At 35.6% G+C, this 18052-nt stretch overlaps 1 pseudogene; it reads right to left on the reverse strand.

The window, feature by feature from the left end:
• Positions 1-1123: 1123 nt before the first annotated feature.
• Positions 1124-1732, reverse strand: LOC113315501 (annotated as a pseudogene).
• Positions 1733-18052: the final 16320 nt, after the last annotated feature.

An 18052-nucleotide genomic window follows, 5' to 3' on the forward strand; every position in this document is an offset into this window, starting at 1 on the left:
CACTGAAGCATAAAAGTCGTTTCATCTCGGATTGTGAATTTACTTTTACCATGGTTATAATGTACACTGTGAATTGATTGAGTCACATACCCAATCTACCGAATTGACTTGTAAATTATTTTTCTCATTTTTATATATTCCCGAAAAATAGCTAGCCTAGTTAATAATTTTTATCATTGTTTTTAGACTCGAACGAGTGATCACTGAAATATGAATATCTTTTGGATTGTGAATTGTGTTTTTATCGTATCTCAGAAGATTCATTCTGAATCAACTGAACCACATGATGATTTTACTGAGCTGACTCGTATCGTAAATCATTGTGTTCTTAATTTCTGTTTAACCCCAAAAACTTTCTATCCTAATGATAATCGAACCTTAAACACCCATACAACCTTATATTGGGATCATATCCATTACACTACATACTATTTAATCTCTATATGTGCATTTATCATTTAATTCTAATAAAATAGTATCATGTAGATTATTAACGGGATATAGTAAGTTTTTCACTAAGTTTAGCCTACATGTAAAACTAATTATGGTTTTCTGACTCACGAGTCAACTTACGATGTGATTCTCAAAAGTACAAAATTAATCATGTCGCAATTCACGATTTAAATGCGTCACTAGTATTTTGTGTTGATCATCAGATATTTTCAATCGCTTTGAGTATAAAATTATTTTACGCATTTTGTTCTTTTCCTTAACCAACAGTATCCCATACACCACCATAAATGCCCGTTGGGGATTAACATTTATCTCTAATGGTACAATCCCGATGATTTGTTGACAATCAAAACACGGCCAAAAGTATATATATATATTTCTGGTGTTAACAGTATTCTTATTTTTTGTGCTCTTGGTTGAATCAAGAGATTAGAAATCTTAAATTCAGTTATGTTATTTAAAGAGTTTAATTACATCCTGCTCGCCAAATCACATACCGAAAGTTCAACTTTGTGTTAGTAAATTTTAGATCAAATTTTCCTTATGATCTCAAAAAAATACTCTCTGTATGATCTCAAAACAATAATCAATTAAAAATAAAAACACTCTCCAAATGAATATTTAAGTTGTCTAAAATATAATTAAAGAAAAGAAAAAGTTCGTTTTTCTTTTATTTCAGTAAAAACAATGGATTATCCAAACATGATTTAAAATTGTTTACCTCATAAGTTTTCCCAAATTCCCAATTAGAGGGAGCAACATCATCAGACTGGACCATACTACCATCACTAATAGTAACTTGGAATGATAAACTTTTTCCTACCAATTGTTCCCCTGTTTGCCATTTTTGGCTGGAGTTTCTACTCATTGCTATCCAATTACCATCCGACCCTTTAATCGACATTCCATGAACATCACCCACACCACCTACATTTAACACTGTCAAAAGAATAAAGTTAGGATTACCCTCTATCCCCAACTTAATACCGTCTTGTTTGATGCAACTTATACGTCGATATTGAACCGTCACAATTCCAGATTGTATTCCACAATTTTTAAGAACATAGGTTGGGTTAAATCAAAATGTTGATTAGGAGGGATGCACCATCCTTCACCACCAGGCGGGAAAAAGTTTGTTGCGGTGACTTGAACTGAAACATCAGGATGGCACCACTTGGGAATTGACGCACCTGACTTTGTAACATGCACCGCAAGCTAAGCCATCGTTGAATAAAGCGGTTCTGATGGCTGTCGTTTCTACACCATAACCTTGTTTCATTGGGTCTCTATAGCCACGATATGATTAGTGATTAGTATTATTAGTTATCGGTAAGAAGTTCGGTTACAAAAAAATTGAAAAATTTTCCTTGGGATTAAACCGAACTATATATTTGGTGTGACCATTAAATTGTTCGGTTACAAAAATATTTAGAACTTTTTACGATCAAACCGAACTTAGAGTTCTGTTGGGAAATGTTTTTTGCAACTAACCGAACTACAACGTTCGGTTGGGAAATGTTTTTTGCAACTAACCGAACCGTTGGTTTTGTTGGGAAATATTTTGCGAAATAACCGAACTAAGGTTCGGTTGGTAAATGTTTTTAGCAACTAACCGAACTATTAGATTCGGTTGGGAAATATTTTTTTGCAACTAACCGAACTATTAGGGCGAGTTTGGCAACCTGGAAATGAGATAACATATCCCAGGATATGTTATGTTAATTTAATTTATGATAACCTTGACACTGGTCGGTCTAAGTGATGTTTGTCCGAAATTCTATCCTATCCTGGGTTAACTCAAATTGTGTTTGTTTGACACACTATACAGTAGTACGTTAACATGAATGATGTTTGTTTCAAACTCCAGAGTTTAATATGCAATATATAAACCAACATCGACGTTCTAAAAATAAGAATTTCAAAATAAGAATTCGATAAAAAAAATAAAAAAAAACCTTAAAATATAAATATGAAAAAAAGAATTCGATGAAAAATATAAAAATATCTTAATAGAAATATTAGAAAAAGAATTCGATAAAAACTAATCACTAAAAACTAGATGGTACGACGGCGACGTTGATAATTGTTTCACATTGCGTCTGCAATTGAAGTATGAAGTTCTGAAGCTAAATATCGCTCTCTATTTCTCCCGAGTCTAGCACCTTCATTATTGTCTTCCGGTACCTCAGGATCGGTTTCTTGAACTGGTACAACACTTCATCATCAAGAAACAAATCATTTATACACTCCCTACGAATGTGGTTGTGGATGATGCAACAGGCTAGCAAAATTTTCACTTGTGATTCATACGGATGTTGAGGTTGTACTTGCAAAATAGTGAATCGCCTTTTCAGTATTCCAAGAACACGTTCAACTACATTTCGTAATGATGAGTCTCGAAGATTAAATAATTCTTAGGCATCTCTTGGATGATTTCCCCCATACTCCTTCAAGTGATAATGAACGCCACGATATGGAGTAATAAAACTTGGCGTAAGAAAATTTAAGATTATACTCTCTCTATTATAAAGGCAAAAGAAAATTTTTAAGTTAAGATCATACCTTCTGGTACTATTAATTTATCGGATATTGTGAAAGCTGAATCCAATAAACACCCATCATGAGCAGAACCTTCCCAACCTGCAAGAACATACTGAAATTACAAATCAAACGACCATGCTACTAAAACGTTCTGAGAAATAAATCCTTTTCTGTTCCGATAAACAACTTGTTTATCCTCACTAACCATTGCCGGTATGTGAGTTCCGTCTATTGCTCCGATGCAGTTCTACGGTTGAACACATAATTAATTAGTTAATTTTATCTAAATATAAATACACCTCTAAGAATAACATAAAATTAATTTTAAATAAGAACTAACAATGAAAATCGTGTACCTTAAAATATGGATAAAATCTCGGATTTTTTCTTATCTCATCAGGGGTACTAGGCCCTGCTGGTTGTAAAAAATCATCTGCAAGTTGAACAATAACATCCAAGACAGCGTTAAAATGTCGACCGATTGTCTCACCTGAATGCTGAAAACGTTCCTGGAATATTCTATTACGTTCATTATGACCAACGGCAAGCATGAATATTGCCACCTTCTCCTCAATTCTAACTCCCTTGCTATGTCGAAGCAGTTGTTTTTCTTGTAACAACTCACATAATGACAAAAATACATGATTTTCCATTCGAAAACTGTTTTGACATCGCGCGTCATGTCCATTAAGAATTTCATCTACATGAGCTGAGCCACTAAGAATTGAATCATGACATACAGTCTTCTCCACAAAGTATTGATAATAACATGCTATTAGTGATGTTGTAGCTGCTGTGACGATTACAATTGCATCCCCATCATCTCCGGAACTAGCCATGAATAAAATATTTAATATACCTAATAAACATAAATAAACAAAACCAAATAATTGGAAAATTATTATTGAATGTAAAATCTAAATAAGTAAAAATAAAAAGAGTTTCATAATGCATAAATACTTTAAAAATGACAAAACATTGTTGACTGAAATTTGAAACTAAAAATAACTTAACACAACTAAAGATATCCATCTAATTATTTGGAAACCAAAACATATGAACCTAATTAAACTCAAACCATCAACCTAATCACTTCTGCCACTTTAATAGTAATCATAATAGTTAAGCTTTGATAATAACAAATTTCGTCTCATATCCCCACTTAATGCTATGAAAATATTTGCTTTCTTCTCGTCTTCCAGTAGATCTAAACCTTGCATGAATAAAAATCATCCAAGTCAGGTATTTCCTCTAGTGCAGTAACTACACTTTTCTCTAGAGAAGAGTTTCCGTTTTCCTCTTTTTTGGTTGCGATATTATTAACAGCACTTGCCATCAAATGAATTGCTTCTACCATCCCTTCTCTGGTGCTCTTTTTTGTCTTCATAAATGAACGGGAACTAGAACCTATTGAAGTTCTTGTCATTTTTGGCAGTTCAGATGCATTATCATCACTAATATTACCGTTTCCGTATGTCTTCTCATTCTGGTCTTCAGGATTCTCATTCTGATCTTGAGTATTGTCATCCCTGTCATCGTCGACCTCATGGTTGTCCTGGTTATCATCATCCCTAAACCTGCTATGCTGTCCAGTCGCCCTACTATCACCAAAGATCATAGTTAGGTCATCATATTGTGGAAGAGACCTTATCCTCCATTATTTGTATTCGGGTGTGCCTACAATTAAGTTAAGCGTATAATTAAATTAGTATAAAAATAGTGATGACAAAACTTTGAATAAAACAAATTAAATAAAATTACAAACCTTAATATGTCTTTCCCATACATCATAAGGTGCATTCGGAATTTCTTTCTTTTTGTTCCAACCAAAGCCACTTTAACTTCTAATACTACTTACAACATTAAAAATTTTCTTCAAAGTTTTATGCTATTTCTTAAAACGTCCTTATTAAAAGAAGGACCAAAGCTTTCTTTGAATTTAGTGATAATGGTTTCCCATACACATTTGCTAAATTGGACATCTAGTAGTTGTTTCTTAAGCACCTGTCTATCATAAGTTCTATAAACAGTTCATCCATTGGAGGGGTCCAAGTTGTTCTCCCGCCATTTTGGGCACTCGATGATTCACTCTCCATAAGTTCTATGTTGAAAATGATACAACGAAAATGTAACAATGTGATCAATAATAATATTGAAAAAGAATCGTCAATCCACAATAGTCTTTTAGCATACTAATGAACTCATCTTCCCTATTAACACCCTTCGTTTATGCTAGCATCTTAATAACAGCTAAAAACGAACGCAAGTACAATATACACAGCATAGAAAGAAGTTCCACCAAAATAAAATATATATAACAAAATTTCTTGTAAGCACTAAAGTTAAATTAATGATGTACTAGTACCTTAACGTAACCTGCTGCTAAGTATTCAACTTTTATAATAAGTCCATATCCTTAAAACTACGTCAGGGATAAACACATGCACTGGCAACACTAAATATCTAAAAATCCACTAAAATATAATCTAAAGGACAAGACCACTCTTTTGTAATTATGTACTAGTGCCTAAACTGAAATTACAATCTAAAGGACGATTGTTTACCGTGATCCTGAATGTGCAAAAAATATTTAAACTAAAATGTAACTAGCTGCAATATATATTTGGAATATTTACTTGGTACCCATTAAAAAAAGAACACAATTCATTTACTAGGAAAGGATAAACAGAATTTCATTCTCCATATCTACTGGTGATCTAAAGGATACTAACTTGTACCATTTGACCATTCTTTACTTCTATATACTCTATTAACTCTTTTTCCTAATTAACATTCTTCAGGATATTGATGAACATGGACATCAAAAAGTAAAACTAAATCCAAAATCATTTATGATAGAAAAACAGAAACTTCCCATAAAGGAAATTTATCAAACAAGTGCAGTGTGTCATTTGTGTCCATTAACAAAGGAACGTATTTGAATATAGAATTGATATTAACAAACGAACATATTCGACCAAAATAGATTACCTGGTGCGACGGAGGAAGAAGAAGTATCTCTGTAAACAACCAAAAAGAGTTTAATCAAATCCGTAAATCAAAAAGAGTTTAATTAACCAAAAAGAGTTTAGTCAAGATTTTGGTACCTTGGATTTCTTTGAACAAGGAGTACGAAGTTTTCTTATAGAACTACGCAGATGAGATGAGAGTACTTAAAACCCTTTCGTGGTTTTAGCAGTAGCGATAATGGGTTTAGTTGCACTATTCTTGGCTAGGAAACTGGGAGAACGAGTTTATGGGAGAATACCATAAACCAACTTTTTTGGCGTTCGAAATTTCCGGGAGGTTTTGCTATCCCAATCCTGGGTTGGAATAGGTAGTAAACAAACATGAAATAACCGTTTTTATAGGGATAACTCAACTTGGGTTGGGATATCCAGGTTGCCAAACTCGCCTTTAGGGTTCGGTTGGATTTTTTTTTTTTGCGAAATAGCCAAATTGTTCTTCATGTTCATCATTTCCGTTAGGTTCGGTTAGTTCGACAAAGTTTTTCATATAATTCCTAGCCGAACTTCTCTCTGCAACTTCCATTTTCAACTCATTTGATGGTTAATACTCATTTTTCAATCGAACGAGGAACGTCAAGGAAAGAGAGAAGAAGAAGAGAATAATTTTTTCTTTCAAAACAAAAAAATTTCGATCCCCCTATTTTTGTTTTTGATTTTGATTTTGGTTAATAGATTCATTTAGATTAGATATATATGATTATTAGATTTATATAGTTATTAGGTTAGTTTTAATTTAGATTAAAATAAAGGGTAAATGTGTATTTATCCAATTTTAGAACACCCCTTATAAATATAGGGAGGTTGGCCTAATAAGATCATGGTCCCCCAAAAAATCATGGTCCCTAAAAAATGGTTCAAATTTAGTGACAAGGATGATTACCAGAGAATCTGGATATGGGCTCGGTTGAAGTTGTTTGGACTTTGGATGATACACTATATTTTGAGGGTGATTTTCACTTTTTTTAGTAAAAAATTAATTAATTAAAAAGTGAAAATAGAAACAGGCGGGCAACATAAACCTAGAACTTCCAATAGGGAAAAAAATAATAATAAAAAAACAATCATTATTTATTAAGATTTTTTTGTTCTAAATAAGATTTTTTTCATCATTGGAAGACTCTATGGTACTACGTGCCAATCTTAATATATTTCCATCGTTAGAGGTCGTTTCCATCGGAGAGGCCGTTTTCCGGTGACATAAAGTGATTTCCAGGATATTGGTTTTAATCTGATAAAACATTTTTCTTTTAATCTCTTATTTATGCCTTCGACTTCTCATCCTTTTCTCCTCTTCTGGCATTACAAATCGATACCACTCTTGACGCGTGAGCACCATTAGCATCAGGCAGGAGTTTCTTCTAGGTACTTGTACCTCTGTGAACCCTAAATTTTCTACTGCTCCTGCAACCCCTTGTAGCCCTGGTTTTGGTGTTTCTGAAGGCATAACTGATCTTTATCGATGCCTTTTCAAGGGCTATGATGGTGCAAAAATGGTGTTGAAGTGAAGGGATTATTGAAGGTTTCATTGTTCAATCATTTGAATAATTTACACTACAAGAGGGAACTGACAAATGCCGAGATAGAGAAAGTACGATGTTGCAGTGAAGTTTACCAAGCATGGGAGTCTACTTGGTCGTACCTTGAGAGCTGGTTGTTCACTTGTTGTATGCACATATATGCCTGGGGAAAAAATGTATGCATATAGATAAAGGGGAGCTTGCTCCTTCTTCGGTTTCAATACACGGCATTGCTGCTCCTTTTAGCGATAATACTTCTGATCCTACTATTGAGTTTGAGGTCGCTACGCCTACTCTTGGTATTGAGATATTGAACATGGTGCTTCTAGCTCAGATTCCCACAATTTCTAGTATTCCATCTAAATGTAGGTTGCACTTCGCTCGCACATTCAAGTCTGTGTTGCAGAAAGTGGTGGCCATGCATAACAGTCTGTCTTCATGGATTAAACTCTTGTTCTTTCCTGTTTGCACTCTTCATGTTGTTGAGTTCCAAGAAATGAAAGGTGACACCCAGAGAAAGCTGCAGATTAAGTCACTTAAGCATGCACATCGTATTTGGAATTAACCCAATGGTTTGCTGTGCTGGTTCAAAGTGTTCTTGAGAAACATGAAGAGATGAAGGAATTACTAGAGAAAGTAAAGACGAAGCCCAAAAAGGAGGATCAGGATGCCGAAAACTTGAGATTTTGCATGGGTTAGCTCAGGCACGGTTTGTATGCTGCTGCAATTCGCACTCTCACCTCTAGTGGAGTTTCACCCAACAACGAACGTACCTAACGAAACTTTAATGAAAACATCCCACTACTGCCTTGACCGTTATACTTTTCTATTCCACATTCACAAGATGCTATGATAGCTTCAATGGAGATTTTGCTAATCAGATTAAAGAGTTTCTCTGAGGGGACATCCTGTGGAAGAGATGTTTTCCGTGCACAACATCTTCTCGGTGTTCTCAATGGACCGGCAATAGTTATTTCATATGAGTTACTCGCCTCCATCACGGAAGTGGTTAACTTATGGCTTTCAGGCTTAGGTTCATCTGTTTTGGGGGAATATGTATCCAGTGCTCCTCTCACCCCACTCATCAAGCCTGGTGGCGACTTACGTCCGATAGCAGTTGACACCATTTGGAGGAGACTTGTCTCTAAATGTGTTGCATCTTTTTTAGGTAAGGAAATGAACTCTTATCTGGATGATTTCCAGTTTTGAGTGGGGGCTAAGTGTGGTAGAGAAGCGATTATAAATGCTGTAAATCGCGTGCTGAAAGAGAAAGGGGACCAAAATACACTATCCATGCTGCTGGTGGATTCCTCTAATGCGTTCAGTCTCATATATAGAAAATCCGTGATCTCAGAGGTACGTAGGTTATGTACTTCGATATCTCGTTGGGTTGAGTTTTGTTACGCTTCACCCTCACGATTATATTACATGGATCATATACTTTCTTCAGCTCAGGGAGTGCAACAAGGTGATCCTTTAGGGCCGTTTTTGTTTGCTCTTATTTTCCGTCCGCTAGTCTTGAGTATTTCAGAAAGGTGTGATTTAGAACTGCAGGCATGGTACCTCGATGATGGTACAGTGATTGGGGACACTATGATGGTTGGAAGAGCACTGAAGATTATACAAGAGGAAGGTGTTGCTATGGGGATGTTTTTGAACATCAAGAAGACTGAATTGTTTTGGCCCTCTCCAGACCCCAGAGCATCCATTGTAGGTATGTTTCCATCTGACATTAGTAGGCCAAAGAAGGGGGTTAAGCTGATAGGCGCTCATGTTAGTCTTGATGCTCAATTCAAAGCGAATCTGGTTATAAAAAGAGTGCATAAAACAGTGGAGCTCATTGATCCAGTGGAAAAACTTGAAGATCCACAGTGTGAGATTCTTTTGAATAGGAATTGTGATGGAGTTTCTTGCTTGTATTTTGCTTTACGCACTACATTACCAGACTGCATATTTGCGGGATCTGTTTGACTCTCGTATCTACAAGTTCCTACAACACGTAATCACAGGGGATGGTCTAGGTTTTGGACCCTTGCAAATGAGGTTTTCCACGTTGCCTCTCAAACTGGGTGAGTTAGGCGTTTATTCGATGCGAGACACAATGCACTATTGTTATTTGGCATCGTGTTTGTAAACACTAGAGCTAAAGTCTGTTATCTTGAGACGCACTGGCATCAGTGGATTTAGCTCCCATCTTGAGCGATATGAAGCTTCTTTCAACCCTCTGTGTAGTCTGTTTCTCCTATATGCATCGATAGCACTGCAACCCATTCTATGTCAACTCTGGCAACTGTCTATTTCGACGCAGTAAAAAAGAACTTGACTTCCAATTTCAAGTTCTCTGATTGTGATTCATTGCTTTGGCAGAGTAACCAAATGAAACATGCCCTGGATTTTTTATTGGCTATTCCTATCGCTGGTTTAAATATGCAAATTGGTGTGAGGAAGTTCAGTGCGATATTATGTTATAGACTAGGTATCCCCTTGTTTGAATTGGATATTTTGTGCCCCTTCTGCAAGAGAGAGAGAGATGGATGTTTTTGGCGACCATGCGGTGCACTGTACGAATGAAATTGGATTAAAATTTCGGCATGACTGGTGCATAACACGGTTGTAGATATGTGTTACCGGGCTGGAGGTCCGGCACGGAAAGAGGTGGATTTGGGTATTCTTGCGAACAACGGTACTTCTCTGAGACCAACTGATGTTCTAGTGCTCAATTGGGATAATGGTCGGGATGTTTGCTTCGATGTGACAATTGTTTCCCCCTTTGCTGGGAGTAATGGTCGTAATTTGGTGGTGGGTTGGGCTATCAAAGATGCTGTCAGTCGCAAAAATGACAAGTTGAAAAAGCAGGGGTCTAACAACACCACCCAATATTTCGTTTAGAAATCTGTATGGAATAACTCCGAAACACTTTCTAGAGAATCAACTAGACAATCAGACTCAATCCAGGTAAAAGTATCTCAAAGAGTTAATATCTCTCTCTTGTTTTGATTTACTCGAGCTAATGGAAATCAACGAGTCTTAATTAAACACAAGAAATAACTTGAAGGGTACCAATGACAATTGTCCAAGGATCAATCAATATCAATCAACAACCGCTAGGTCAGACTATCCAATTGTTTGATCTAACGAACAACCTGTATTAATTTTATTATATTTAACAAAACATAATGCGGAAAGGAAATAACACAGACAACAGAATTTTGTTAACGAGGAAACCGCAAATGTAGAAAAACCCCGGGACCTATTCCAGATTGAATACACACTGTATTAAGCCTCTAATGACACTAGCCTACTCCAAACTAACTTCGGACTGGACCGTAGTTGAACCCCAATCAGTCTCCCACTAATCCAAGGTACAGTTGCACTACCAACGCCTATGATCCCAGCAGGATACTGCGCACTTGATTCCCTTAGCTGATCTCACCCACAAGAGTTGCTACAACCCAAAATCGCAGGCTTTAACAATAAACAAATCTGTCTCACATAGACAAGTATATCAAAGGATAAATCGGTCTCCCACAGATAACCCTAAAATAGTTTGTTCCGTATTTTGATAATACTCAAGGTAAACAACAACCAATTGATAATCCGGTCTTATATTCCCGAAGAACAGCCTAGATTAATCAATCACCTCACAACAATCTTAATTGTATGGTAGCGAAACAAGATGTCGTGGAATCGCAAACGATGAGACGAAGGTGTTTGTGATTACTCTTTATATATTTCCTATCGGAGAACTCTCACGATCTCAAGCCAATCAATATGATTGTACTCGTACGACAGAAGATGCAATATCAGATCACACAACTACGGTAAAAGTAGTATCGGTCTGGCTTCACAATCCCAATGAAGTCTTTAAGTCGTTAACCTGGTTTTAGAATAAGAAAACCAAAGGTTAAAGGAGAATCGACTCTAGCACACAAACTAGTATCACACGGACGTGTGGGGATTAATTTTGCAGAGTTGCTAGATGTCCCCTTATATAGTCTTTCAAATCAGGGTTTTGCCTTAGTTACAAAGCAATCAATATCCACCGTCAGATGAAAACCTGATTTAGATCCAAGCTAATATTTCTCAACCGTTAGATCGAAAACTTAGCTTGTCATACACAAATGACTGTACGCTTCTATGTTTGTTAACCGCACCCAAACGTGTACATTGTTGGTTCAACAATAGTCTAACCGAAAGGTTAACCATATGAGCATTTCATACCAACCATGTTCTTCTTCACCATAGCTAGTTCAAATGACTCAAATGAACTAGTTAGAGAGTTGCTCAATTGCAAGGAAATCTTATGTAATTACACAAGACACAATTGAAGCAAAAACGAATTGATTCACTCGAATCGGTTCATGAACTTTATAGCCACTGTTTGCAAAAAAATTCCTTAGTTAAATAAAGATGAGTTCAAGAACAATCGTTTTTAGACATAACCTACTCAAGTTCGCGGATTGGGTTCGCGGACTTAAGTTCCAGGATGGAGTTCTCAAACTCGAGCAAATATTCTCGGACGAGAACTTCCGCCAGTTCGCGGACTGAGTTCGCGAACTTGGCTCACGCACTTCTCTGGTTCTCTTGATCAACAAAGTTCACAGGCTTCGGTTCAAGGAATACATTGATTATATAGTCTAAAATCTCATTTCAACCATTGAAACATTCTCAGAGAACGTTATATAGTTTGTTATTCACAAACCATTATTCGTCAGAGATAAGTTATATAGTTTGTTCTTAAAGTCATGATAAGTTATCATGACTTTCGTCACTAGGCAAAGATAAACTTGGTCGAAGCAAAAATCTTACCAACATATATTTCGAGATATAGATAGGCGAGTATACTCGGCTCGAAATATCAAATGTGTATGACCTAGTTTATATATATAGCATACGACTTTTGTCTCAAAGAATAGGAGATAAAATATATAGACTTTTGAGTGACAGATAAGTTCAAGTCTCCACATACCTTTTAGTCGAGAAGTTCCACCGGTTCCTTGAGTAGATCTTCTACTTGTATGATGAATCGCCATGAAGTCCTTGAGCTCAACTGCATTTACTATCCTAGTTCGGGACTTAGGTAAAAGAGACTAGAAATCAAGACTTATAGTTTTGATCACTAACATTGACAAACATGCTTGAGATAGCAACGCATGCGAGTTTGACCGAGCTATGCTCTAACAATGTCCCCCTTTGTCAATTTCAGTGACAAAACTATCAATAAATATGGAATACAAATAAAATAATGAAACTTTAATAACTCCTATTCTATAAGTCTAATCTTCAACATTACTCGTAATCTTCGCCGCTTCCAAGTACTCCAATGATCTCAAAGGTTGTAAGTTTAGCATCACCGTTTTTGAACATCCGTAGCTATAACAATGAGAAAACATAATTCTCAATCATTGTTATACAATGTCATAGTATTATTATACATTGTCAAAGCTCAATTGTATTACAACTTCAACAATAATACTATGGTGATGTGTATCACTCCCCCTTAGTCAATACTCCATCTCAATCACGGAAACCACCCCCCCTTACACAATGATCCGAAAACCATATGTATTTGTAGTGTGAACTACATATTAATTCTCTCCCTTTTTGTCAATAAAATTGGCAAAGGTAAAAAGAGAGGGATCATAATGAAATTTTCGTAAGACAAATTTCATGACCAAAAGAAAGAACACACATCAACTTATTTAGATGCAATCATATAGCCTAAGCTAAGAGCATTCATCAAGGAGTTTAAATATACAAGATAACCCCTCTAAAATTCCACATCCGCACACCCCTCAAGATATGACCATTAAGCACAAGTTCAAAATAACTCTCCCCCATTGGATGTCATTCCCAAGGGAAAAACAACGAGCGACCTTAATTTCAAGAGAAACAAACGATTTTTATTGGACACCAAAACCATGTGAATGATTTTTATATCCAAAAAATCAATCAAATTAATTACAAGTAAACCCATGATTAATTTAACCGGTATACGTAATCAAATTAACCACAAGTGATCAGTTTAAATGATTTGACTCAACATAAGTAAACTTATGGAACCACGACTAAGATAACCATACAAGAGTTTGATTGGATTAATCATTCATATACTCAGCACAAGAGGAATCTTATGGAGTATGGAATTACTCAACTAGACTAATTACAAGAGAACCCATAATTAATCTAATTGGAATATACAACCAAACTAATCAGAAATGTAATCAATTTAATTGTCATTTGTTTTGCTCAACATAAGAGGACTTACAGAGCAATAACTAAATAACAAAACAAGATGATTAATTTAGTTCCAAATGCTCAACATAAAGTACCTTACGGAACAACCAACCAAGCTAATCAAAAATTAATCAACTTAGTCGTGTCGTGCTCAACATAAGACACGTTACGGAGCCTCATGGTATTACATCAAAAATGGATCAATGAAGATCAATACCGTGGAATACACAAGGATTGATTCTATCTTTCATCACTATTTGCATAAAGATATTTAATAAACATCATCCTTAACCACAAAATATTTTAACCTATCTTCCATCAAAGAATTGACAATATAGGCTTAACTTTTGTATATGTTAAAAGTATATTCATTCTTAAAACCAATAAACGAATACCGATCATGAACGACTTTACTTTTGACAAAATATGGGACAACATAGTTCACGGACGTACACACCAACATCCCATAACAAGTTGCAATATAACAAATCATAAAGATTAAATACTGCAAAACATCATCCTCCAAATATTTTTAGAAATTTAAACCAAAAACCTAAAAAATAAACACAAGAAGATGAAAATAATAGCTATGTGTATTTACAATCATCGCTATTCAAAGGACTAGTTATTCCTCCAACTAAGCCAAAAATAAGACATACTAGGCAAACTAAATCAAAACAGACTCCTAAGCCAAAACCGGACATTAACAGCATCAGAGTGACGGTTTCGGAGGTTCATGAGTCGTGTGATTATCGAGCTTATGAGCGTTGGAAACCTTTGCAACCTTTGATGAAAAATCCTTAGGAGGCTGTTTAACACGGTTTTTCATGAGAGAAAGGTTATAGTTAAAATTTTCCAATTCAATTCTTACTGCATCATGACACTTTATTGTTCCAACAAGATGCTGAGCATCAATAACCACCTTAGTTTGAATCTTCTCCCCAATATCTGAGTAGGAAACAGGAGATTGAGGAAAGGATCTTTCAACTTCAATAAGAGTTCCATTCTCTTTATCAAACTCAAAATATATACCATTATCAACGAAGTTTTCAGGAAAATCCTACGAGCATGAAGAGGACGCCATTGAAAAGAAACCTAGCGTGAGATATCTCAACTCAATAGGAAAGGTACATAAACGATTCGAGTGAAATAGGGTTTCCAAGATAGGTTTATAAGAACCCAAAAACGTACCCGTATGAGAATGACTTAAAGCCCGTAAAAACTTATAGTTTTCGAAAACCAAGTTGGAAACAAGACAAAAACAACAAAACCTATAAAAACAAAGGATCAAAATACTCATGCAAAGGTATGTGACTGATTATCCATCTAAAAACGATAAGAAATTATCAAGATAATCAGAGTTACTTTGCAAAGAGTATACCTATTCAATTCTCGCTCAACTAGGATTTTTGGTAGGTGAGAAAACAACCTTGTGATTAATTTTCACAAGTATGAGCAATCAATTCATTAAATGAACATAGTTTTTGTTCAGACTTCCTTCTTTGATTATCCCTCGGTCCAGAAAAATAAGACATATCATGTTTAGTATATCCTTCCGAAGGCTTTCTCTGAGGAATAATCTAGGACCTCTTACAATTGGTTCAAGGGGATCAGGATAGATGAGAGCCCATTTTCTAGATTTAGATTTACCAAAAACATTCTTATAAACACATGGGATACTTTCATCAAAAATGTGAGAGTTTATTTGACTAGAATGTACCTGTGACCTGTGACGTCTTCTAGAAGGAAAATCATGTTTATAAGGTTCTTGGTTTTCTGTGGGTATTTGATTCGCTACGGTAGTCGGCTGAATATTTGTTCCATTGACAGTAGATGGAAGAAAATTAAGAATTTTTAGAAATTTGTTTCTTTCTGGCAAAACAATGGATAACATAGTGATTCTTTTTCCCACATAAAGTGCAGGTTCTTGGAAGAGAAGCAACAACTAACACTTGTTTAGACTTCATAGCCGTCAGAGAAGATTGTAAGTTACGAAAACCTTTCATGACACAATCTTCATATGGAGAGAATTTCATTATGTACGGTAACTCATGAGAATTAGTTTGTGCAGAAGAATTTCTTCTTAAGACAGAGTTTTCCTTTTCCAAGGATTTGCACTGTCCATGGGCTAGAGCAAGTGATGCTTCAAGTTTTTCTTTTTCAACAAGAAATCTGTCAAGATCAGATGAATGCGTCTTGATCAAAAATTTTTCTCTAATTGAGCCTTCTTTAATCATCTTTACAAGATCAGAAATCTTTTTATGCTGTAGATTATTTTCTTGAAGAAGTTTTTCAATATCCTTAGAGAATGACTCTATGATGTTATAGAGTACATGTTCACGATCAATAAACTTCTTAAATTCATCAATGAGCTGTTCATGATTTTGAAGATCAACAAACTCAGTAGAATTTTTTGAAATTCTGGTGAGCTTCATTTCAGCTTTTGCCATTGTGTCCAATGTATCATTGGAGAGAGAGTTGTGAACACAAGAAGGGACAACATTCCTACCTCGGGATTCAGAAGAATCTGCTAAGGAGTGGTATCTCCAAGACAGTTGACATAGTTACAAGATTTAGGAGGCATTTTGATATGCGTAAGATATTCTTTCCTCAGACTCAGATTGCTACAAACACAAACTTGTAAGGTCTTAAATGTGTTTGCCTGCTCTGATACCAATTGAAAAATCAGGGGTCTAACAACACCACCTAATATTTCGCTTGGCAATCTGTATGGACTAACTACGAAACACTTTCTAGAGAATCAACTAGACAGTCAGACTCGATATAAGTAAAAGTATCTCAAGGAGTTAATATCTCTCTCTTGTTTTGATTTACTCGAGCTAATAAAAATCAGCGAGTCTTAATCAAACACAAAGAATAACTTGGACGGTACTAAGACCAATGTCCAAGGATCAATCAATATCAATCAACAACCGTTAGGTCAGACTATACAATTGTTTGATCTAAGACACAACCTGTATTATTTCTATTATATTAAAAAAATATAATGCGGAAAGGAAATAACACATACACCAAGTTTTTGTTAACGAGGAAACCACAAATGCAGAAAAACCCTGGGACCTAGTACAGATTGAATACACATTGTACTAATCCGCTACAGACACTAGCCTACTCCAAGCTAACTTCGGACTGGACAGTAGTTGAACCCCAATCAGTCTCCCACTGATCCAAGGTACAGTTGCATTCCCAACGCCTATGATCTCAGCAGGATACTGCGCACTTGATTCCCTTAGCTGATCTCACCCACAACTAAGAGTTGGTACGACCCAAAATCGCACGCTTTAACAATAAACAAATCTGTCTCACATAGACAAGTCTATCAAAGGATAAATATGTCTCCCACAGATAAACCCTAAAAGAGTTTCTTCCGTCTTTCGATAACAATCAAGGTGAATATGAACCAATTGATAATCCAGTCTTATATTCCCGAAGAATAGCCTTGATTAATCAATCACCTCAAAACAATCTTAGTCGTATGGTAGCGAAATAAGATGTCTTGGAATCACAAACGATGAGATGAAGGTGTTTGTGATTACTTTTTATATCTTGCCTATCGGAGAACTCTCACGATGTCAAGACAATCAATATGATTGTACTAGTACGATAGAATATGGAAGATTAAATCACATAACTACGATAAAAGTAGTATCGGTCTGGCTTCACAATCCCAATGAAGTCTTTAAGTGTTTAACCTGGTTTTAGAAGAAGAAAACCAAAGGTTAATGGAGAATCGACTCTAGAACGCAAATTAGTATCACATGGACGTGTGGGGATTAGTTTTGCACAGTTGCTAGATGTCCCCTTATATAGTCTTTCAAATCAGGGGTTTGCCTTAGTTACAAAGCAATCAATATCCACCGTTAGATTAAAACCTGATTTAGATTCAAGCTAATATTTCTCAACCGTTAGATCGAAAACTTAGATTTTCATACGCAAATGACTGTAGGCTTCTAGGTTTGTTAACCGCACCCAAGCGTGTACATTGTTGGTTCAACAATAGTCTAACCGAAAGGTTAACCATATGAGCATTTTATACCAACCATGTTCTTTTTCACCATAGTTCAAATGACTCAAATGAACTAGTTAGAGAGTTGTTCAATTGCAAGGAAATTTTATGTAATTACAAAAGACACAATTGAAGCAAAAACGATTTGATTCACTCGAATCGGTTCATGAACTTTATAGCCACGGTTTGCAAAAGCATTCCTTAGTTAAATAAAGATGAGTTCAAGAACAATCGTTTTTAGACATAAC

Source organism: Papaver somniferum, chromosome 10 (genome assembly GCF_003573695.1).
Source record: "Papaver somniferum cultivar HN1 chromosome 10, ASM357369v1, whole genome shotgun sequence".
Classification (NCBI taxonomy): Eukaryota; Viridiplantae; Streptophyta; class Magnoliopsida; order Ranunculales; family Papaveraceae; genus Papaver; species Papaver somniferum.